The sequence below is a fragment of the Odocoileus virginianus genome, chromosome 20, assembly GCF_023699985.2.
Source record: "Odocoileus virginianus isolate 20LAN1187 ecotype Illinois chromosome 20, Ovbor_1.2, whole genome shotgun sequence".
NCBI classification, from domain to species: Eukaryota; Metazoa; Chordata; class Mammalia; order Artiodactyla; family Cervidae; genus Odocoileus; species Odocoileus virginianus.
The window spans coordinates 20,360,562-20,383,135 of record NC_069693.1 but is presented as its reverse complement, the minus strand read 5'-3'; the positions used below and the strand labels follow the sequence as shown (position 1 = coordinate 20,383,135).

General features: G+C 47.4%; 1 protein-coding gene across 8 annotated transcripts in view; it reads left to right on the top strand.

Moving 5' to 3' along the window:
* Positions 1-22,574, top strand: part of ZNF536 (zinc finger protein 536) — a 443,559-nt gene that overhangs the window by 41,148 nt on the left and 379,837 nt on the right. For 6 of the 8 annotated variants that reach the window (XM_070451016.1, XM_070451015.1, XM_070451021.1 and 3 more), the window contains exons 2-3: positions 3,024-3,190; positions 12,362-12,431. The gene's annotated coding sequence lies outside the window, so the exon portion shown is untranslated. The remainder of the gene's footprint in view (positions 1-3,023; positions 3,191-12,361; positions 12,432-22,574) is intronic. The other 2 variants (XM_070451018.1, XM_070451019.1) reach the window with 2 other exon arrangements.

Genomic DNA, 22,574 nt, shown 5'->3' with positions numbered 1-22,574 from the left:
GCCTCTTGACAGGCCAGGCTAGGAAGGACTAGGTTTTCTTGGGGCCTCTCTGTCTCTCTGTGCTATGGGCTCTGCCCTCAGAGTCACACTCCTGGAGACCTTTCCTGTTATTTTTCATCAGTCATTTTTGCTTTTTTTTTTTTTTTTTTGGTATATTTTACAGGATACTTGAGGGACCCATGGCTTTGGCAGTTACTGTTTCTTCTTGTTCCTATAAAATCACAGGAAAACAGTGTGAAATACTTTATGTGGCCTCCAAATTGGCCTGCCTTTGAATGTTCATGGGCCTTCTCCAGAATAACCAGTAGCTGGAGCTAAACGTAATATGGATTGAGAGGTGACAGTTCAGCAGAGCAGCAGCAGTTTGATGGCATCCTGTGCCCAGATAGAGAAATGAAGAAGGTGCCACCGTTCTGTTTTAATTTTTGAATCACTCTCCGCGTTGCTGCTGGCTTCCAGCTGGGGAGGTGGCGCATGCCCACTCTGAACCTCTGTCTGGCTCCTCATCCTGCCTTTCTGAGGCATTCATTCAAGTTTCTGTCTTGGAGACGAAGGAGCAAGGATGGGGCTTTGGGGGGCTGCCCTGTTGAGGAGTGGAAGTAGTCCGACCCCCACCTTGCTGTCCAGGAGACGGACCCTGAGAGGGCTGCAGGCTGGCTGGCCTGCTCGGCTCTGGAGGCACAAGTCAGTCTGTTTTGTGAGATGAGCCAGCAAGAAAACCACAGCACCCTGCACAGAAGTACAAATGGGCCCGTCAGCGGGATCTGTGCCGAGTGCCCGCTGCTCTTCCCCAAGGCCTGCCCAAGCAGCCTCTGTGGGAAGTTTTTGGACATCAACTCCTCAGAGAAGTGGTGGCCAGAAGGTTTCTGAAGGATCTGAAATCTCTGAGCACTGGAGAGGTCTCCAAATTCACAGACGTGGAAACCCTCCAGCCAGGAAGGGCTTCATCAAAGCTGTACTTTTTCTTTTCCTTAAAAAAAAAATTATTATTTTTTTAAATAATAGACTTTGTTTCTTAAAGAAATTTTAGGTGTACAGGAAAATTGAGCACAAAGTGCAGTCCCCATAAGACCCCATCCCCACATTTTCTCCTCTTGTGTTAGTGTGTGCATTTGTTATGGTTGATGAGCCAACATGGATACATTATTATTAACAAAAGCCCATAGTTTACATTAAAGGGATCACTTTTCACACTGTACATTCTATGGGTTTGAACAAATGTATCCACTATTAGAGTTTCATATAGAATAATTCCACTGCCCTAAAATCTCCTGTGCTTCACCTGGTCATCTTTCCCTCCCCAAACCCTGACAACCACTGATACTTTTCCTGTCTCCTTTGTTTTGCCTTTTCTAGAAAGCTGTAGAGTTGGAATCATACAGTGCGTAGACTTATAAGACAGGCTTCATTCCCTTAGTGATATGTCTTTATGTTTCTGCTAATTCATTTTATGACTAAATACTATTCCATTGTCTGGATGTTAGTCCGTTCTCTTATTGAGAGACATCTTGGTTGCTTATGCATTTTGCAAACGTGAGTAAAGCTGCTATAAACATCTGTGGGTAAGTTTCTGTGTGGATGTGAATTTTCAACTCTTCTGGGTAACTGTTAATACCAAGGAACATGACCGCTGAGTTATATGCGAAGAGTGTATTTAACTTTATAAGAAACTGCTCAACTGTCTTTCAGAATGGCTGTACCATTTTGCCTTCCTGCCAGCAGTGAATGAGAATCCTTGTTATATAGCTTTGCATTTGGTGGTATCATAGTTTGGGGTTTTAGTAATTCTGATAAGTAATGATATCTCATTATTATTTTAATTTGTATTTCCTTAATGACATGTCATGTCTAGCATCTGAGGTGCTTATTTGCATCTGTAGGTCGTCTTTGGTGAGGCATCCAGATTTTTGCCCATTTTTAAGTGCGCTTTTCAAAAAAATTGTTGAGTTTTAAGAGTTCTTTGTATATTTTGGATACCAGTCCTTATCAGATCTGTCTTTAGCTAAGATTTTCTCCCAGTGTATGGCTTGTTTCTTAGTGTTTTCCTTTTGTAACACCTGTGGGAACTCAGCCACCTCAGCTAGTAGCCTATATTCTCATAGGGCCAAACAGAGTCTTCTTACAGTTAGGACCTGTGGTTTTAGGAAATGTGAAACCAAAAACACACATGCAGTGTGTCTTCAGTTATGGTCATGACCTCACATGCGCTCACACATGCATGTGTGGAAAAGAATAGAAAGGAATATACCAAAATAGCAACAACAATCACACCAGCTGATAGAACTATGTTATTTTTTCTTTGTAATATCTTGTATGTTGCAAATGTTCTGGAAGTGAGCACTATTACTTAAATAACCACTTTTATAAAACTAAACGTAAATGAACTGAAAAAAGCGACACCTGTACAGGAAACCCTGCAAAGGTTCAGGTAGAAATTGTGTAACTTTCATTTTGACTCAGAGAATATCTATGGAACCAACATTTCAAGTGATGCTGATAACATTACATTTTCTCTAAAACCCTCTTTGGAAAACAAATGAATTTTTATGATGGCTGAATTCAGCTGTCAGAATGGCCTGAGTTTTTGCACAGGTTGAAATCGGCACTGTCCAGTATAAATATAATAGAAGCTGCTCATGTAGCTCCGCATACAACTTACATTTATAACGGAAAAGAATATTTAAAAGAATATGTATACACACATATATGTATATGTGTATATAATTGAATCTACTTTGCCATACAGCAAAAATTAACACAACACTGTAAATCAGCTATACTTTAATTAGAAAATAAATAAAATCAAATAGAAACAAAACAAAAATGTTTTTCTAATGGGCACATTAAAATGGTAAACAATAAACAAACAAAAAATAAAATGGGAAAAAAACAACAGGTGAAACTGGTTTTAAGACTAAATTTTAATTCAGTGTATCCAAAATATTATCACTTTGACATGTAAAAACGTGTAAAGAATACAAAAGAGATATCTGACATCTTTCCAAACATGTTGTGTGTTTTAGGCTCACAGCACACCTCACTTCGGGCGGACACAGTTTTTCACGTGCGTGGTAGGCACTTGGCGTCAGTGACTGCCGGGCTGGACAGCATGGCTCTGTGTGATGGCTGAATATTCAAGCACTATTTGTCAGACAGAGTACAGAGTGCCTGAGCAGCGGCATTGCTTGCAGTAAGTATAAAGGAAAAAAAGCACTGTGCCTTCCAGTTTTTCACATTTCTTTGTCAAGATAAGCTGCATCATAGATACCTACCTTGTGATCTGATGATGACATGGCATGTCTCCTCTACAGGGATAAAGGTTTTTAATTCAGGTGGTGATACAGTAAACTAGAAAGCATTTACAAGGTGGGAGACTTTTTCCCCCTCTTTTGCATTCCTCGCACTCTGGGGGGTCACAGCTATCTCAAACTTGCTGTCCTGTAGAGTCTTGAACTGATGTGGGAGCTGCCTTCCCAGGGATAGGCTGAGACCTGGGGCAAGCTGGGCAAAGACATTGAGGAGATGCTGCCAGGCTGGCTGTCCAAGCAAACAGCCTCCAGGAAGAGCTGGGGTGCCCTTCCTGCCTGGCTCAGGCTCTGGGATGCCACCAGCATGGCAGCTTGGCACCATATCCGGTGACTCAGGTCTTGAGCCTTGTGGGAAGCGTGTGCATGTGGTCTGTGCCTCCTGCCCTGAGCACACTGGCCCCCAGGGCGGGTTCTCCTCTGTCTTATCCTGGATTGGAATCTCCCACCTTGGGGTAAAGCCTTGGGTGTGCTCCTAAGGACACGTGGGGCCATGGGATGTCTCCGACTAGCGGACACCAGGCACGCTTGGCTGCTTTGGAGATGGGGCTCTCCAAGGCCACGTGGTGGGGAGAGAGATGTTGTCCGGTCCTGGGAGACAGTGGGGTAGGGTGTCTTTCACATCTTAAGAGCCCTTAACCTTGGACTTGTTACTTTGTGGTGAGTGCCTCAGTTTCCCATCAGTAAATGAACACGATAATGGTATACCCACCTCACCGGGTTGTTGTGAGGGTCAGTACTGTCATGAGGGATTCTGGTTGGCACATGATAAGTGCTCAGTAAACATCCGTTGTCACTCTTATAAGTTCAGGAATGATTTGGTCAATGAACAAGTCCCTTTAGAAGTGGTGGCATGTGTGTGTGTGTGTGTGTGTGAATATATTCCGGACATTTCCTGGACTATTAATATATTTTTTTAAGGGCTCATGCACTCCTGTCTCCTTTCTGCACTGTCAGCCTGGACTGAATCACCAGCAAGCATCTCTTCCTTCTCCTTTCACTTTCCCCCTCTCCTTTTCTCCTTCTCAGGGTTGTTTTGACTATGAATTAATTGTAGGTTGGGGGACTTGCAAGCAAAAATCAAAGCCAATAAACTTCAAAAGGATGGGGAGGACCAGGGCCACCGGGGGAGCGCAGGGCCCGACAGGGGCTCCTGTGGCTGCGGGGTGGGGTGGCGGGGGCTTTCCATGTTCCTTCAAAGGGGACACCAAGTGTTTCAGATTGTCACTTAAAAGCTCAGATGCAAAACTTTGGAAATCTGGGAGAGAGGCAACGGTTTCCAAAACAGCTATTTTCATCTTTTGCCAGCAAGTATGAGCCCAGTGGAACGTAGAGTTAAACTTGGAATTTCTTGGCAAGGGTTAATAATCAATGTAGATCTCCTAACAAAGGAGATGCTGCCTTATTATACTGGGAAAGTTTTTTTTTCTTAACTGTCAGTGAAGCAGTACTAATTATTACTCCAGTGTAAATGAGGTCATTTCCTATTAAGAGAACAAAATGCTTAGCCTCGCCTTGCCAATTCATACCAACTATTTTTCACACATACTCAGCTTTTTAGTTTTTTTTTTTAAATTTTGATAAAATCCATTCATTTGTATTAGAAAAGTGTAAACCATCGCAATAATAGTTGCCCATGATTACCCAGATGAGCTTTTGTAATGTGTGGGTTGTTTGAATACCATGTGTTAGCTATGGAACAATTAGGCAGCTGAATGGATCTTTAAAACAATCAGATACTTTTATCTCACTGAAAAAATACATTCCTTGGATGTGTACTGTTAAACCGTAAATTCCGGGGAACATTAAACTCACGTCACGAGGAGAACTTTCGGATATATGTTGATCAAGGACAAAAAGACATCCAAATATCTTGTCTTCATGTTTTCATTTTTTTATGCAAGCAAAAAGATTTAAGGAATATTGTAGCAAACAAAGGGTAATTGTTTTAGCCCAGATGTTGCTTTTGCACAACAAGCAGGTTACAATGTTCCCACAGAGCTGATGAGCCCAATCAGGGAAATGATTAAAAATTGATTTTGTCCCTGTAATTACAGTATGTAAACTACTTAGCTTGGATTGCAAAGGAAGTGATTTTCTAATTACGTATATACTCTGGTGTCTAATGATTGGTTTTTTGAAGTAATGAAGAGAGAGCACTAACGACTCCTTGGTGTTCTGTTGTTTAAGAAAGACCATCTTTAGAGTAAGCATCAACAGACAAAGAGTTTAAATTGAATTTTCAACACTGTTAATGTGCACATGGATTTGTTTATTAAAGAGACAGAGGAGTAATTTGATTGGCTCTGAGCATCTTGGCTTTTCTTCATGCTAAAGCATGTAAAAATACATGCACCGGGTCGCAAGCTGACGGGAAGAAGCCTCTCCACTCCTCTTTTATCATCCCAGCGCCTGGGCTGATATCGCGGGCTCTCAGGTTCCTGTGAGCGTCTGATGTCTGTGTATCCTGAAAGCATTGAGATCGAACAGGTATCAAATAGCTTCTTCATCAAAGTTACCTTTGTTTTAAAATGAAAGAAGAGGCTTCCTTTGGAAGCATGTCTGGGCAGCCCAACGCACTCCGTGTTATAATATTTCAGTCGTGTCCTGTGATGCTGGGCTCTGCGTCAGGGTGGCAGCTGCCACCCACCCCCCCATATGTGTGTGCGCAAACACACACAGACGTGCGCACACACTCACACACTCTCACAGGTGCCAGCCCCATATTTGGAGGCCTGATTGCGACTGCGGTGGGTCAGGGGTGGGACCCCTTGCGGGGGCGCTGATGGGGTTTAGGAAAGAGCTGTCTGAGTTCCGAGTGTTCCTTCTCTACTGTGAGACACTTCGAGGCTGTGGAATAACAGCTCCTCAAACACCTGTTCTGGCAGAAGTTAAGAGAGGGTGGTGCCTCCAAGGCGACCCTGAGAGCAAGTGTGTGGGGAGACCAACAGACCAGGGCACTCTGCCTTTGCAAAGATCATTTGTTACTCACAGTTCTTAAGGGGAGGGGGCACACCATGCCGTGCAGGGCTGCATAGCGGAGCACCAGGGTTGGTCAGCAAACAGAAAAGGTGAAAACATGGGCAAGAGCCGTTTTTGTAGTTTTTTGAGAGAAAAGCACTGCAAGGCAGGAGTGGACTTAGGATTGGCTGTGCTGTGCTGGTGCTTAGTCACTCTTAGTCGTGTCTGACTCTTTGTGACCCCGTGGACTGTAGCCCACCAGGCTCCTCTGTCCTTGGGGATTCTCCAGGCAAGAATACTGGAGTGGGTTGCCATGCCCTCCTCCAGGGGATCTTCCCAACCCAGGGACTGAACCCAGGTCTCCTGCATTGCAGGCAGATTCCTTGCTATCTGAGCCATCAGGGAAGTTCAGGAATACTGGTGGGTAGCCTATCCCTTCTCCAGAAGAACTTCCCGAACCCAGGAGCTGGGGTCTCCTGCATTGCAGGAAGATGCTTTATAAGCTGAGCTATCAAGGAAGCCCTAGGACTAGTCAGATAATTTTAGCAGGCTCCGGGGCTCAGAGTTGTCTCTGCCTCTAGTTGCCTGGTACCTGGGTGACCAGAGCAAGTGGACAATGGTCCAGAGTGTGAGAGCCTGATATAGGAGGTGGCTGGGGCATGGGCTCTGGATTGGTTTGCAGATGAAAGATGTGCTCCCAGGGGAGTCATTTGCTATCTCTGGGAATTGGCTCCTGCTGGGAGGAGCTGTCCCTGCAGGGTCAGTAAGGCCCCAGATGTCAAAGCATCAGAAACATATGGTTTCTGCACCTGAGCCGTGGCTTGATGAGGGAATGGCGCCTTGTGCCACCAGCTTCCGGGGCCAGGATGAGCGCAGGGTGAGTCTGGGCGTCCCTTACACCTGGCGTGCTACTCAACAATTCCCTGACTCCATACAAAAGGCATCCTGGATCTGCTTGCTTCTCCCCGTCCCTGCTGCTCTCAGCCCAGGTCAGGTCAGCCTCCTCCGTCGCCTGGACGACTGCTGCAGTCTCCCCAGTGGTCTCCCTGCCTCCACTCTAGGCCCCCCTCGCCTGTTCTCCCCACTGCAGCCAGTATAGGGCAAATCAGATCATGCTATTCCCTCACTCAAAACCCACCGCTGGCTCAGAATACTGTGTCTGCTGAGCTCTGTGAATCCTGAGTAGTCCACCCTGTCCCATGTCCCGGCTCACTGTCCATGCCTATGGCTCCGTGGCTTCTTGCTGTTCTGAACACACCAGCTCCGTCCTACCACAGGGCCTTTGCACTCGCTGCTTCTCTGCTTGTGAAGTTCCCCCCAGCTGTTCACAGGGCTCACCCCCTTACTTCTTTCTAGTCCCTTGTCAAGGTCACATTTTAGTGGGGTCTCCGCCTTGTCTAACGATGAGTCTGTCCATTATTGTCCCAGATTTTTTTCTTCTTAGAGCTTATTATTCGCTCATATTGTATGTTACTTTTATTTGTCACTGCTCACTGAAATGTACGCTTTGCCCAAAGCAGAAATATTGCTTATGCTGTGTCCCTGGAACTTAGAAGGTAGAAGCCGGCTAGGTACATGGGAGCCACTTGAGGAGTGAGGGCTGAATGAGGGGCTCAGTCCCCCAGGCTCTCTCCCAGGTTGCGTTCCTCACCAGGAAGCCTCTTCTGTTGAGAACTAGAGAGGATGAGGGCTGTCACTGGGGCTATGTCCGTCCCTCTGAGTCTCGGAGAAAGAAATCAAGAATCTGTCAGTGTTTTGGAGTGGAAGTCTCAAGTCCACCATGTTTTGGCACTTGTCCCTAGTGGGCCTGGAGAATATTAAGCACTGAGTTGGGAAAGGTACCCAGACCCTTGGAAGGGGCGATGTAGCCCCAGGAGGTGTCCCCTGGAGACGCGGCTCGAGTACCCCTCTGTGCGCCCCTCCAACAGAGCAGAGCCCATGGCCCAGGAGAGCAGGTTCAGAGGCCTTGGCCCTGGACACTGGGGTGAGAGGTCCAGACAGCTCCAGGTGTGTCTCCTGTTGCTGACCCTTCTCCAGACACAGGGCTGTGGGAGTTCGGCTGCTCTGTCTCCGAATCCTTCTTTCCTAACTCTTGTCTGGGAGGAAAGCAGTTTATCCGGCTCCCATCTGCCCCAGACAGCCCAGACTCCACAGCAGACAGCCCTGCTCCTGCTGCTGGAACTCCAAGCAACCCCTGGGGAGGGGTATCTCCAGGAATACACTCTGCCTTCCGCAGGGCCAGCGCCTGGAGCAGAGCGTGGACCAGGGGAGGGGTGAGGTGAGCCAGCCCTTCCTTCCTTCCTTCCATCCGCCTTTTCCTTCCCTCCATCTCTACTACCTTCTCCTCCCTCCCGCCCTTCCTTCCTTTCTTCTGTCCATCTCATCCCCCCATCTATCTTATTGTCCCTTCATCTTGCCCTACCCCCTCCATCCTTCCCTTTTCTCTTTACTTCCCTGCCCCGCTTTCTCCCATCCTCCCCGCTGCGCAATATTCACTGGGCTCAGAGCCCTCTGCCAGAGGCTGGGGCCTGGGAGGTGAGCGGGGCACAGCCCTTTCCCCTTGTGGTGTGGGAACCGGTCTCAGCGTGGGGCCTGGTACCAGGTCCTCGGGAAATGGTAACTCTCGTTATCACTCATAGGACCTTCCAGTTGTCCTGGTGCAGAGTGGTAGATAGGTGTGTAATGAGCATGGGAAGGCACCATGTCTGCCTAGAGGAAGGATCTTTTGTGTTCAACTTGGGGCTCGTTACAGAGGCCCTGGCGAGGGGAGCATGTGTGGCATGTCTGCTTATCTTCTGACGCCCTTGTGTCTGAGGATGAGAGGCTGGGCTCCTGCCCCGTGAAGGTTTCCTGGCTCCACTCAGAGCTTCCGTGTCTCTCCTGGGAGAACTCAGGAGGACGGGGGTCCCCTGTCCCCTAGTGGGGGCCCAGCAGATTCACAGGGACGCCACGCTGTGGGCCCACTGTGTGCCAGGACACCCCAGAGCTGCCTGGGCCATCTCTCACTTTTTTTTCTGTGTCCCCCGCTTCAAAATCCCTCTCTCAGAGCTTTCCATCCCCTCTGCTCCCCTCCCCTTCTTCAGAGAGGCCTTAGAAGTGCCTCAGGCTCTAAGTGATCCCTCCATCCCTCCCCACCGCCTCCCCTCACCCTGCACTGCTTGCTCGAGCCCCACAGCAGGATCTCTAGGCCTTTGCCCTCCCCTTCCCTCCATCCCTGTCTCCCTCGAGGCCCTGCCTGCACCTGCTGGAGGGCTCATGTTCTGTGCGCTTCCTCCCTGGTTCCCACTGTGGCTGCCTCTCGGCTCCTTGCCCCACCAGACCCTTCACACAGTGGGCCGTTCCTGGATCCCGTGGCAGATCTGCTTGCCCCTGGCCTGCCTCAGGGCTCGGCACACACAAGGTCTGAGCCACTGAGCGAACAGGTCTCCTAAACTCATTTGCTCCCCTGGGCTGGTGTGTCTTACCTGCATTTTACAGGGGAGGCAGGGGGATCAGTTTTGTGAGTTTCAGGCATTTCTGATGAGGTGGTTGCTACCCAGCCCCCCTTGATTCATGCCATGCCACGCTTTTTGCTGCCTTTGTTACCTGCCCCCTTCCACCCCTCCTCCGATCTGGTGGTACCTGCACCAAACTGGGCTTGTGGGCCATGTCTCCTGGGTGTCCCCCTGCCTGGCTCCTCAGCGTGTGGTCCCTGTGGGAGGCAAGGATGAGGGGAGACTCATGTCAGGGACCAGGTTATGTTACTACATTATCTCTCAATGCGAGTTACTTACTTGTACCCGAAGAGCTGTTTCTTTCATTGAGGAAGGCAGAATTACTGCCCTGGCATTTTCCTTCCTCCCCATCCCGAATTAGAGCATCAGTGTCTGATGTGGTCACCTTTGCCCGACCTGCTGTGACTGTAATGACATCAGACATCAGGAGCCCCTCCTGTTTGGACTGGCTCGCCAAGGCCCAAATGACACTAACTTGATTTCCCTTCCTCAGGTTCCTCTTCCAGCAGGAAGCTTGTTAGGCTAAGCTTCCTAGGCAGGCGGCCACCTTTGAATAACCCCCTACCCATTCGGGACAGCCCTGAAGAGGGCACAGCCCCGACGAGAGTGCAGCCCCAACCAGGGCACAGGGCTTGTGCTGGGGCCTCGCGTGGCTCTGACCCTGGGCAGACTGCAGGAGCTGGAGGTCTGATCAGGGGTGTGAAGCCGGGGGAAATGCAGAGGTGGGACTTCCCCAGAAGAAGTGTGCCGTGTTCTCCTTGTCACTGGGACTTATGAAGCTTCTAAGTGAGCAGCCCCTTGAATTTTGTAAGCCATGAACTTGGATGTAAAATCTGGGTCTGACCTCCACCTCCTGCAGTCTGCTCCCTAAATGTCAGGAGCCTTGTGCGCAAAGTGTCTTTGCAGCTTCAACTGGGCCTGTTCCTCCTGGCTCCAGTAGAATTTGGTAAAGCATAGCTCGAGTGTATGTATTACACTGCCTAGATTTGAGTGTTGAGTGATACAGAAAACACAAAATGTGGAAGATAATCTGATCGAGGACAGAGAGTCTTGTGATCTCTGTCCTCATGCAGATGGTTGAGATGTCGACTTGCTTTCTGTCTCAAGATAGTCAGGTAGAAATTCGTTTACAAATAGCAGTGTTCCTGTTACACTCTGAGAAAACATTTCTAGCATGTACTCAGCAAACACCTTTTTGGTTGCCAGAAATCAACCTTGGAATTGGATGGAGTGTTGCAAGTCAGTGATTTGATGTTCAAATATCTTGGGCTGGGGCTGCCACTGCGTGCTCTCCAAATACATCTTCTAGTTCATTTGCAGACACCTCCTTTCCTCTTTTACTAGAATTCTACTTCTGCAATATCAGAATGTACAGTTTGTCAAGAGAGAACACTTGCTTGCCCTGTAGTCTCTTCTGTAACACAGCAAAGCAAATTAGCTTCTGCACCACACTGGCCCTGAGCTGGAGATCACAGATTAGGGCTTGGCCTTGGTCACTCCAGCTGATGGCTCTTGAGCCACTGTGGCAGGCATCTCGGCTTTCCCTCTGGGCATGATCCCATCCTGCTGCTTTCCTGGTCTTGGTTCAGAGAGAGGACTTTGATGTCACATAATATCCCTGACCCCTGGTCCAGTTGTCAGTTCTTGGTCTGGAGCCGTTGAGAGCTTCCCTGGCCACTGAACAGGAGTAGCCAATTGATATTTGGGTGAAATTGTGTGTGGTCTGCTGTAGGGGCCTCCTTAAATTAGTGAGAGAAAAAAAACCCTGAGTACCTTCTCAGTCACTTTTAGAATTTCAAAGAGAGAGGAAAGAGGGGAAGGAGGGATGTATACATACACATATACACACACACACACATACGTGTGTGTGTTAGTTGCTCAGGCATGTTCTACTCTTTGTGACCCCATGGACTGAAGCCCATCAAGACTTCTCTGTCCATGGAATTCTCCAGGCAAGAATACTGGAGTGGATTGCCATTCCCTTCTCCAATGTGTGTGTGTATGTGTGCGCGCGCGCGCTAAGTTACTTCAGTTGTGTCCGACTCTTTGCTACCCCATGGACTGTAGCCCACCAGGCTCCTCTGTCCATGGGATTCTCCCGGCAAGAATACTGGAGTTGGTTGCCATGCCCTCCTCCAGGGGATCTTCCCTACTCAGGGATTGAGCCCGCATTTCTTAAGTCTCCTGCACTGGCAGGTGGGTTTTTTACCACTAGTGCCCCCCGGGAAGACTATATATAAGACAGAGAGAGAGAGAGAGAGAGAGAGAGAGAGAGAGAGAGAGAGAGAGACTGCCCTTATTTGCTCTCATTTCTTCTTCCATCCACCTAGAGAAGAAACGGTGAGATGCCCCACTCCCTTCTCTTTTTGCAGGTGGCAATTTCCCATTAAAAGAAGCTGAGCAAATCTGGTTTATTGCAACAGAGGTCATATAGTTCCCAATTTAAAAATTGCTCAATGAATTGGGGCAGTGGGGGCTGTTAAATGTTTTTAGATGCTAGTTGAGTGTCTTAATTGTTACCATGGCTGAATGTTGTTTACCTGTCTTATTGGAGTCGATGGGTCCAACGCTGAGAATTTCTAACAGGTCTTATCTTTGCAGTTCCTGACCACCACGGCTTTAAGAATATCCACCCGCCACGAGGCAGCTCCGTTGCTTTCAGACTCGCCTGGTAAGGAACACTGATTTACAGTTTGTTGAAGGGATCCTGCCTGTGACTTGTGGGGAACCAGGTGGCCCTCTCTGGGTTGTAGAACTTTGTGCTGGGTGGAAGTTCTCCCAGCTACTCCTTTGCTTCTGTGGACAGAGGCTGGGCTTTGGAGAAGCTTCCAGATTCAAAGGTCTCTGGGATCCAGCATGGGTCCCAGGTCTCCTGGATGGCATGACTACGTGATGTCAAGACATGGTCAGAAGGTCTCAGAACAGGGTCACAAAGCCCCGCAAGGTTGACCTCATTGCCTCTCACATGACATCCTGCAGAGTCGCTGTCCACCAGCTGGCAGTTGGAGCCAGAGCTGGGGAGCTGGTGGGATGGCTGCCTAAAGGCAGGCGGCTCTTCCAAGTACCACCCGTGGCCCGTTTCCCCACCTCTCAGCGCGTGGTCCTGTGGCTTGGCCCAGTCTTGAAGGAAACCTATGTCTGAGTGGCTTGGTACCTGTCACCTCAGTTGGACTCAAGATCACAAACTCAGTCATGGAGTATTTTTCCCACATGAAGCTAAAAACTTAAGAAGAAGGGGCAGTGCTGATATTTGATGTCTGCAGCCCCCTTCTCTGAGGCTGCCCTGACATCTCTGTAAACTCACCCTGAGATCTGATTAGCCAAACCCACCTTCTCCTGACCACGGGCCTCAGAGGTCACTACATAAACCAGGAAAATTGATAGTGGAATTATGCACTTAGAAATTAATTTTGTACTGTACTGAATATATATTTTTTTTTTACTGTGACTTTATCTTGTTGAAAAAGTGCTTACTTCTGATTTTGTGGATATTACTGACCGTGGATTACTTTTATTTTGGTTTTTACACAACAGTTATATTAGAAATTTGCTGTTTTATTCTTACCTTCTTAGTAAAAATCCTTTTATCACACAATGGGTAATTTATATCCATTACCAGGCCTTTCAATCCTTTTCAGTGGGGCTGTCAGCGCCGTTGGCACAGTAATGATTAATGTGATCTAATAATAGTGTGCCATTATATTACCTTAGTAAAACATGTACCAACATCCTATTCGGATCTACCAAATTCATAGCTTCCTATAATATTTTTGTTGAAAGACAGGATTACTATTTTTCAAAGCTGATTTTTTCCCCTTTAACATATTTAATGAAATTCACAATTCTTTGCCTTAGTAATCCGGGCATTTGATTGGGCTTGGTGGGTGAATTTGACGTCTGTAGGCACAGTTGTGATTTGTCAGGGAGAGGCTGGACAGTCCAGAGATCTGCCAGGGAGATTATTGTGTTTTTGTGAGGCCTGGGTTGTTTTGCCTTGAAGAAAAAAAATGGCTGGATTTCCAGTCCTGTCTGACATGTAATAAGAAAAGTGTGTTTTAGATCAAAAGGCAAAAGAGCAAGTAATTTGGCTCAAAGGCTCCTCTCTCCCGTCCCCAGTTTTATCCACTCTCGTCACCTGCCTCTGTCTGCTGGTGAGCAGGAGGGGCCACGGAGCTGGGGGGGGAGCAGCTTCAGACTCCTTTCCTGGAAATGCTCTTTTTTTCTTGAGGCTTTGGCTCAGCCCCTCTGTAGCTAAGACGGGGTTCCTCGGCCTGGCAGTGCTGACAGTCTGGGCTGGGTGATTCTTTGCTGTGGGGCATCCTGTGCACTCTGGGTGGTTCACAGCATCCCTGGCCTCAGCTCACCAGGTGTCAGTTATGAATCCCTTCCCCTGTTGTGGCAAACAAAAATGTCTCTTGAAATGACCAAATATCTTCTGGGGGCACAGTCGGCCTGCTTGAGAACCTCTGGTCTAATGTGATAGGAGCGTGAGCAGATTTTTTTTTGCGGTGTGGGGGAATTCCAGCTGGAGCTCCAGGGTTTCCTGGTGCTTCCTGGGACATCTTCTGGCTGTGGGGGAGAAGCTCTGTGGTTGATGGCTCACTCTGCATCCTTTTCCCAGCTGAAACGCAGTCCTCTAACTTCTCTCCCCGCCCCCATCTCTGTCATAGAGCCTGGCCCAAGTGAGGGCCTGATTCTTAGCTTCTTCCACTTAAATCCCATTATAATCATGCTTGTGATTGATAACATTCCACCTTTTCAAAGGGCTTTAAAATCTGTGTCAACCAAGGATGACATTATTGTAGTACGGGCGAGATGTATTCAAACAATTACACACTCGAATCAAAGTGGGAAGGTTTGTCCTTCTATCCTGGTGCCTTTGTGATGTGGCTTTCGCCAGTGCCTCAGCACCCTCCACCACGGCCCCAGAAACCTTCAGCAGGAGAATGTATGAGTGAAAACAGATTTTGCCCTTGATATCACTCAGATCTGAAAGCAGCCTGAATATTTAGGCTTCTTGAGGCTAATGAGGGGCTTCCCTGGTGGCTCAGATGATGTAAAGAATCTGCCTGCAATGCAGGACCCAGGTTCGATCCCTGGGTTGGAAAGATCCCCTGGGGAAGGCATCAGCTCCCCACTCCAGTATTCTTGCCTGGAGAATTCCATGGACATAGGCACCTGCCTGGGTACAGTCCATGGGGTTGCAAAGACCCAAGGCTAGCCGGTCGGGGAAGAAAGTGAGGTTGTTGAACACAGGGAAGAGAGAGAGGGTGAGGGAGGGAGAAGGATCCTTGTTTTTGATTCAGAACAAAAATTACTGTTGCAACACTGGCTCGAAATGTGCAATCAACTGAAATCAGGAAAAGTATTTTGAATACAAAATTTATATTGAAATACTTGAATCTAGATACGTGTGCACCCACATACATGTATATATTTAAATCAAGGATAGAGAAGATGAGAAATAAAGCTTTTGTCATAAAAATACTGCCTGTAGTATTTGCCTTCAAATGATTCTGCCACATTGGAATATGTTTTTGTACTGTTAGCATTTCCATAGAACACACTTTTGTTTGTTTTTACAGCTGATCCTCGTTGGTGACAACAAGTGAGGGAAATGTCTCTGATTTACCTCTGTGATGGAGGATTTAAAATACATTGTGATGTTTGATGTAGGAATAATTTTGGAGACATAGTTCTTTACTGGTTCTGGTCTGTCTCTCCTGCTGCTGCTAAGTCACTTCAGTCGTGTCCGACTCTGTGCGACCCCATAGACGGCAGCCCACCAGGCTCCCCTGTCCCTGGGATTCTAGTACAGTGTAAATGTGAAGAGAGTATGGACTTGCTGTATTTTGTTCAGTATTATTTTCTAATTTCTGGAATGATGCTCACTGTATAGTCAGTTCTCAATAAAAATGGTGACTGGAAGGATGGACAAGTGGATGGATGTATGGGTAGTTGGATGAGTGGATGAATAGATAAGTAGATGATGGATGAATGGATGGGTGAATCAGTAGATGGATGGATGGATGGGTGGATAGAGGGAGGGAGGGATAGGTGGATGGGTAGATGAGTGGATGGATGGGACTCTATCTCAAACCCTGACAGGATCTTAGAATGGTAGGTCCAGAAGTTCAAATGAAAGTCCCACTTTTTACTATCTCTTTATCCCTTGCCCTCCCAAACATTTTTTTTTTTAACATCAAATGGTCAGTTATAGAAGGATATTCTTATTATCTCTCCTTTTCAATCCAGTCTTTAAAATAGAAAACAAAATGTCTGGGACTGTGCCAGGCAATCTCTGTAAGCTGAAACCATATGGATGCCTTGTTATGAAAGTAGCTGTAAGAATCCACCAGGGTATGTATGCAGATGAAAACATACATACTGGGGTGGAAGACATGGAGGCGGAGTAGAGGAAGGTGACCTCTTTCAAAGCAGGACATGGGCAAGGAATTTATGAGGCTCAGAAGACTTCCTGTCCAAATGACTGGTTGTCTGTCTCCTGGGTAAAACTCTGTAGTTTATATTGTATTTCATGCTCTCTTAGAGGCTCTTGTGTGTCCTCTTCGGCCCCACCATGCTGGATTCTCTCTGGGACTGGATGATGCTCAGCTACCTGGGGTCTGCTATCATGAGGGACTAGGCTGAGGCTCCCACGTCCCAGAACAGAGGGTACCAGTCTTTGGGAAATGTTTTCCCAGTGATGAGGGTAAAAAGTTACTCCACCCTTGACTTTGAAATTATTGTACAATGGATAACGTAGTGGTATTGGTAAGAAAATAATGGATAATAATAAAGAGAGATTTAACCTGGCAAAGGTATGGAGTCTAGAACCACATTTCCTGGGTTGAATCATGGTTTCACCATGCACTGGCTATATGACTGCATGTCAAGGGATTAGCCTCGTTGCGTCTCTCTTTTCTCATCTGTAAATTGGGGATGACAATGATGACAATATAGTAGACAGTGCAAGTAATCTATGTGATTGTATAAGTAAAATAATGCCTCTTGGCTCAAAATAGGTAATTAGTAAGTGTGTTGCTGTTATTAGCATTTTCATTTTCTCTGTTTAGTCACCTTTTCCCTTTCTCTGTCTTTATTCAATATTAAGGAAAGTATAGGCCATTTTCAGACTCGTGCTGGAGCTAGGAACTTTGAGAAGTTGCCAGGCATACGGTCTTCCCAGCACCCCTGGGACCGTGGTTAGCAAGTTCAGAGAACGTCAGAAGGGTGGTGAGTTTCCTAAGTCAGCTTCCCCATCCCATTTCCTTTGTGGAGGGAGCGTTGTTGACACACCACTGGGGGTTTGGGATTTACTTGGTGTTTGGGGCGTGCATTCCTGGGCTGGATGCCACGTGATCCCAGTGGGTGGGACAGCCAGCTCCTAAAAGGGAGGGGAGGTCCTTGGCTTTTCTCCCCAACCCCTTGCAAGTGAGACTGCTCTGCGTCATGGCCCAATCTTGTATTTTTAGCATCCACTGAAATTTAATGTTTTGCTTTTGGTTTATTATGTATGCAAGTATCTTGCTGATAAATTACATGTGTAATTGTACCATCGGAACCACTGCTAGTCAGCGACAACATATAATTAAACTCACCCTTGTAGTCATTGAACTCTTCCGTCCCTGACAAGATCACTGACCACTCCGAGGAGGGTGTGCCGCCATGTGTGAGCCCTGCACATGCCTGCGTGGCCTGCCGCCTGGCTTTCCCACGCCCCCCGTGCCCCCCGCCAGCACAGGGCAAGCCTGCACACGTGCAGGGTGGACTTCCTTCAGACGGCGCTGGGCCGACAGGAGGGAAGGCGTGGGCTCCAGGGGCTGGAGTGCTCCCCCGTCTCTATTTTTGTGTCTCTGCCCGAAGGGTTATTGGCCCCAGAGTGGGTGCTTGGTAAAGACTGGAATGAATAAATCTTAGAAATATCTTTGTTTGCCCTCTTTTCACTTGTAACCTGAAACGTTCCCACATTTTCCTTTTTTGGGGATGATGTTTACTGTGGTGTCCTATGGTGGGAGCTGGTCGACCATAGCCTGGTTAGGGGGTCAATATCTGGCTCACTGCCTGTTTTTTATTTTTTTTTTTATAACATTTAGAGATACTTTCACAATTCTGATAAAATACAAAAAGTTTCTGCCTTGACCATGTTTAAGTGTACAGGTTAGTAGCATTAAGTACACTGTGCAACTGTCATCACCATCTACCTCCAGAACTTTCTCATCATCCCAAAATGCTATTCTGTACCCATTAAACAGGAAATCCCCGTTCTCTTCTCCCCCATCCTCTGGCAACCATCCTTCTGTATTGATGTATTTGATTACTCTAGGTCCCTCATATAAGTGAAATCATACAGTATTTGTCCCTTGGTGATTGGCTTATGTTGCTTAGCATAATGCCCTGAAGGTGTTGTAGCAGTGGTAAGACTTTTTTTCTTTTTAAGGCTGAATAATATTCCTGCGTGTGTGTCTGTGTTACACATATCACATTTCGTTTATCCATTCATCCATCAATGGACACTTGGGTTGCTTCTACTTCTTGGTTATGGCGAATAATGCTGCTATTAACATGGGTGTGCAACTATTTCTTGGAGACCCTGCTTTCACTTTTGGAACTGCTGGAGCATATGGTAATTTTAATTGTTTGAGAAACTGCCATGTTATTTTCCATAGTGGCTGCACCATTTTACTACACTCCTACCAAGAGTCCACAAGGGTTCCATTTTTTTTTCCACATTCCTGTCAACACTTATTTTCTGCTTCTTTTTGATAGTAGCCATCCTAATGGGTGTGGAGTAGTAGCTCATTGTAGTTCTGCCTACTTTTGTGAAAGCAAAGAATGACTTTTACATTTCTGAATGAATGAAAAAAATCAAAAGAAAAATACCGTGTTGTGACACATGAAAATTACATGAAATTCAAATTTCAGTGTTCTTAGATGCAGGTTTCTTGGCACACAGACAGACCCATTCATTTACGTATCATCTGTGGCTGCTTTCACACTGTAATGGCTGAGTAGGGAAGTTGGGACAGATTGTGTAGCCTGGAGAGCCTGAAATATTTCCCACTTGGCCCTTTACAGAAGGCATCAGCCAACCCTACCCTGTGATCAGATCTTGGGACCCCTTATCTTGTGTAATCTCCTCAGCAACCCACTTTGCAGACGGAGAAACTGAGGCTCAGCAAAGATAACTTAAAATCACACATCAGAAAATGGCCTGTAAACCAAGACACCAGGACGGCCCAGGCCTGCCCCTGTGTGCTGGTCACCGTCACTTTAAATGTGATTGTTCGGATATTGCTCTTTACAGAGAGTGCTTACTGGGGTTTTAGTGAGCCTGAAATCAGGTCCTAGTTGAAAAAGAATTGTAATTATGTAAAAACCTAATGCTGTGATTGGGAGAGGTGGCAAACTGGGGGTGAGAATGAAGCTGGGAGGAGGTGCTAGGTGAGCTGAGCTTTCCTTTGTCCCTTTTATTTAAATTCCAAGACTTATGTCCTATACTGCATGGTGGGATGAGCTCTCGACTCTGCTGAGGCAGGAGGTAGTTTCAGAATGCCTGCATCTACATGTATAGCATTTCCTTAGGAGAGAAGAAAAGCCAAGCAAATCGGTCACTTCTTGCATTAAAAAAATGAATTATTCCCTAACCCAGAGAAAAGAAAGCCAGGGTGTATATACGTTATATAGGAGAACGCGCTAACTGATTCTTCCCCTTTCATTCTCTGTATCACAAGTTGTTTGGCATGAATCCTGGCATGGATCTCTTTGACCCACCTCAGGTCTTTTTCTCCAAATGCGGAGACTGCTTTCCCATTTCCACAGACAGTCTTGGGCACCCCGGGGGCCTCTTGGACTTAGATGGTCAGCGGCTGCTAATGAGGGATCAGGCAGCTGTCTCTCTTGACTTGTCCCCTCCTTGCCACTCTTTTGGTCCACCACAATGTGTGGACTTAGTTCCAGGAGCCTTCTGATATTTCTTCATACAGAGGACAGAGAGTGGATAGTTTTTTGCTCTAAGAAAGTCTGAGTTGATTTTATATGTTTGTGCTCATGGTGGAAACAATCTCTTAATCCAAGTGCTTTGGGGATACTGGGGCTCAGGAAATGGTTGGCCTTATGGCCATCTCAAGCGAAGAGATGGGATTTCCTTTCACATTTGAGAGCACACGGCCTTCCCCCCTGCAGGAGCTGCTATGTTTCAACAATAGGCTTCGTGTGGTTGCAGAGTAAAGCACAGTGATGTATTTCATGAACTTTTGGCTATGATTTAAGCCTGGCAGAACTGGACTCCTGTCCTTGCAGTTTTCTCTCTCATTTCATTTTGCACAAAGGGAAGTATGCTAACCGGAGCTGATAAGGTGATCGACATGTTAGCACATGTGAATCACATGTTAGCACAATGCAAGAGAGACCTCAGTGACTTTGGATTTTGAGTTTCATTCTTGAAAATTTATGTGATGCTTCAAGCAAGGGACCTGCACCTAGTAGGTTCTTGGTAGGTGCTCAAGGGATGAATTAGCCTGGTAGTGGCATTGTGCTTGAGAAAAAGTGAGAGAAATGAGTGGTAACATATGTCCATATGTCCAGGAAATGAAGATATCTATGACTTTTTTCTGTTTAAAGATTAAACTTGGTTCTTGGCCTGATGGTGAGCCAAACTTGACAGTCCAGAGGGGAGGAAACTTTGGATAGGGAGGAGGATATGTATGTGTTTGTGTATGTGTGTGTCTGTGTGTATTTGTCAAGGTGGTGGTAGAGATGAGATATATGTTGAATTTTCCCTACCCTAAAACCGTTTTTATTTTCTTTCTGACATACTGCAGGACAATCAACTTGTCCTCCTGTCCATATGTGTAGATTGTTTCATGTCTAAACACAGCTAACAGCACATATGATGCTCTTATGAGCATGGCAAAACAGTATAGTTTTTGTTCTTAACAAAATAAAACTTGAGACAGCATCTGCAGTAAAAATCGTAAGCATGGTCCATGCTGGACTCATTCACCAAATTTCTGTTTCTCCTCTCCAGGCCCCAATATGCGTGTGTTTATACATGACTTCAGTGTTTCTAGAAATGTGACATCCCAACTAATATCAGGCCTCCACTAACAAGACAGTGAGTGGCAGCATCCCTGGAAAGGTTTTGGGGGTTTGCTGAATGGCCAGTGGGAATCTCTGCCACCCCGGACACCTCCAGCCTCCTGCCTTCTCAGGGAGGAGGAGCAGCCTCCATCCCTTCTCTCCTCTGAGGCCTCAGGGATTGAAGACAGAGAGATGTTCAGAGGGAAGGCTGAGGCAAGCACGCTTGGCTGCTGGACGTAGGAAGGAGAGCTGGCCTGGGAGTGAGGAGGCTGGCTCTGATCCCCCACCTGCTCTAGTAGCTGGGGTCCCCTGGGAAGTCTCAGGCCATGCGGCCTCAGGTGACCACCCAGGGGGTGAGTGGTTTGGACCACGTGGTGTCTAAGATTCTTTCCAGGTCTTCAACAGGACCACCTAGACCAGGGTGTCAGGGATGTCTGCACAGTCCCCTGGGAGATCTTGGTAACATGCAGACTGACTCAGTAGGTCTGGGGGACAGAGCTCCATATATCACATTAGATATCCAGATAACAGGTCCCGGGCCATGCTGCTCCTGCTGCTCCTTGGGCCACATTGCTGAGACGAGGTGGCTGCTCACCAATCTGCCTGGGGAACTTCCAAGACTCACCAGTGGACCCCACCCCAGACCGGTCAAATCAGGGGTCCCCTCGGGGGAGACACTGGTGTGGGTGCTCACGTGTCCCTGGGTATGAACTGCTGGTACACTGGCATCTGAAGTTGCCTGGGGGACTTGTGAAAACACAGCTTTGGGCCCCGACCCCGACTTCTGATTCAGAAGATCTGGGGTGTAGTCTAAGAATTTGCATTTCTAATGAACTTTGAGGCACTGTTGATGCTGGTCCAGTGACTGCACTCTGGGAAGCCCTGGCCTAATAAGTTCAGTTAAGTCGGTGGTCATTACACAGACCAGGAGGGAGTGGGCGCAGGAGGCTCCAGGATCCCCCAGCCCCTCCGACCAGGGTCACTTCGTGGCCATCTGTTTTACACAGTGGGCTCCCTTGGTAAGCTCTCATTTGGAAAAGGTTGTGGGTAGAAAAAAATGTTTGCAAACCTCTGAACTGAAGGCGAGGCTTTTAATCATGGGGCTGGTGAATATTTATTCTCCAATTGAGAGGAAAACCAAGCAGGTTCCTTGGCCCTCTTTGTTGCCAGATGTGGTTGTTTTCTGCCCCGAATCTGCGCGGTAGGTGTTGCGCGCCCCCTCTTGTCTCTAAGTGCTCACGCCTCCTGGGGGGCCTCGGGAGGCCCGGCCTGGCGTTCTGCAGCCCAGCTCGGGGTGGTGAAATCCAGTGTGGGCAGCTGTTGGGGCCGAGTGACGATTTGCCAAGTGCCAGGCACTGTCCTCAGTTTATGAGCATGAGCTCTTTAATTCTTGTAACGACCTCATGAAATAAGTACTGTCATTATCCCATTTTGTATATCCCAAGGATTTGCTGCTGCCTCCCAGACTAAGAGAGGGTAGAGGAAAGTGGCAGTCGTTCAGGCTGGGGGGAAGCGGGCATTGCTCTTGGTCAGGGGAGTGGAGCGCACGGCCAAGGCCTGTCCTGCTGGTATTTGGGGAGAAGAACAGAGCAGGCCCACTGGTCCTGCAGGTCCATTGCCCAGATGACAGGCTTGGGCCCGGTGACAGCACTCAGAGCCTGTGGCTGCCCAGAGCTGCCAGCCCCTTGGAAGAGGTCACTGTGGCTGTCCTTGGTCACAGACCCAGGAGGCC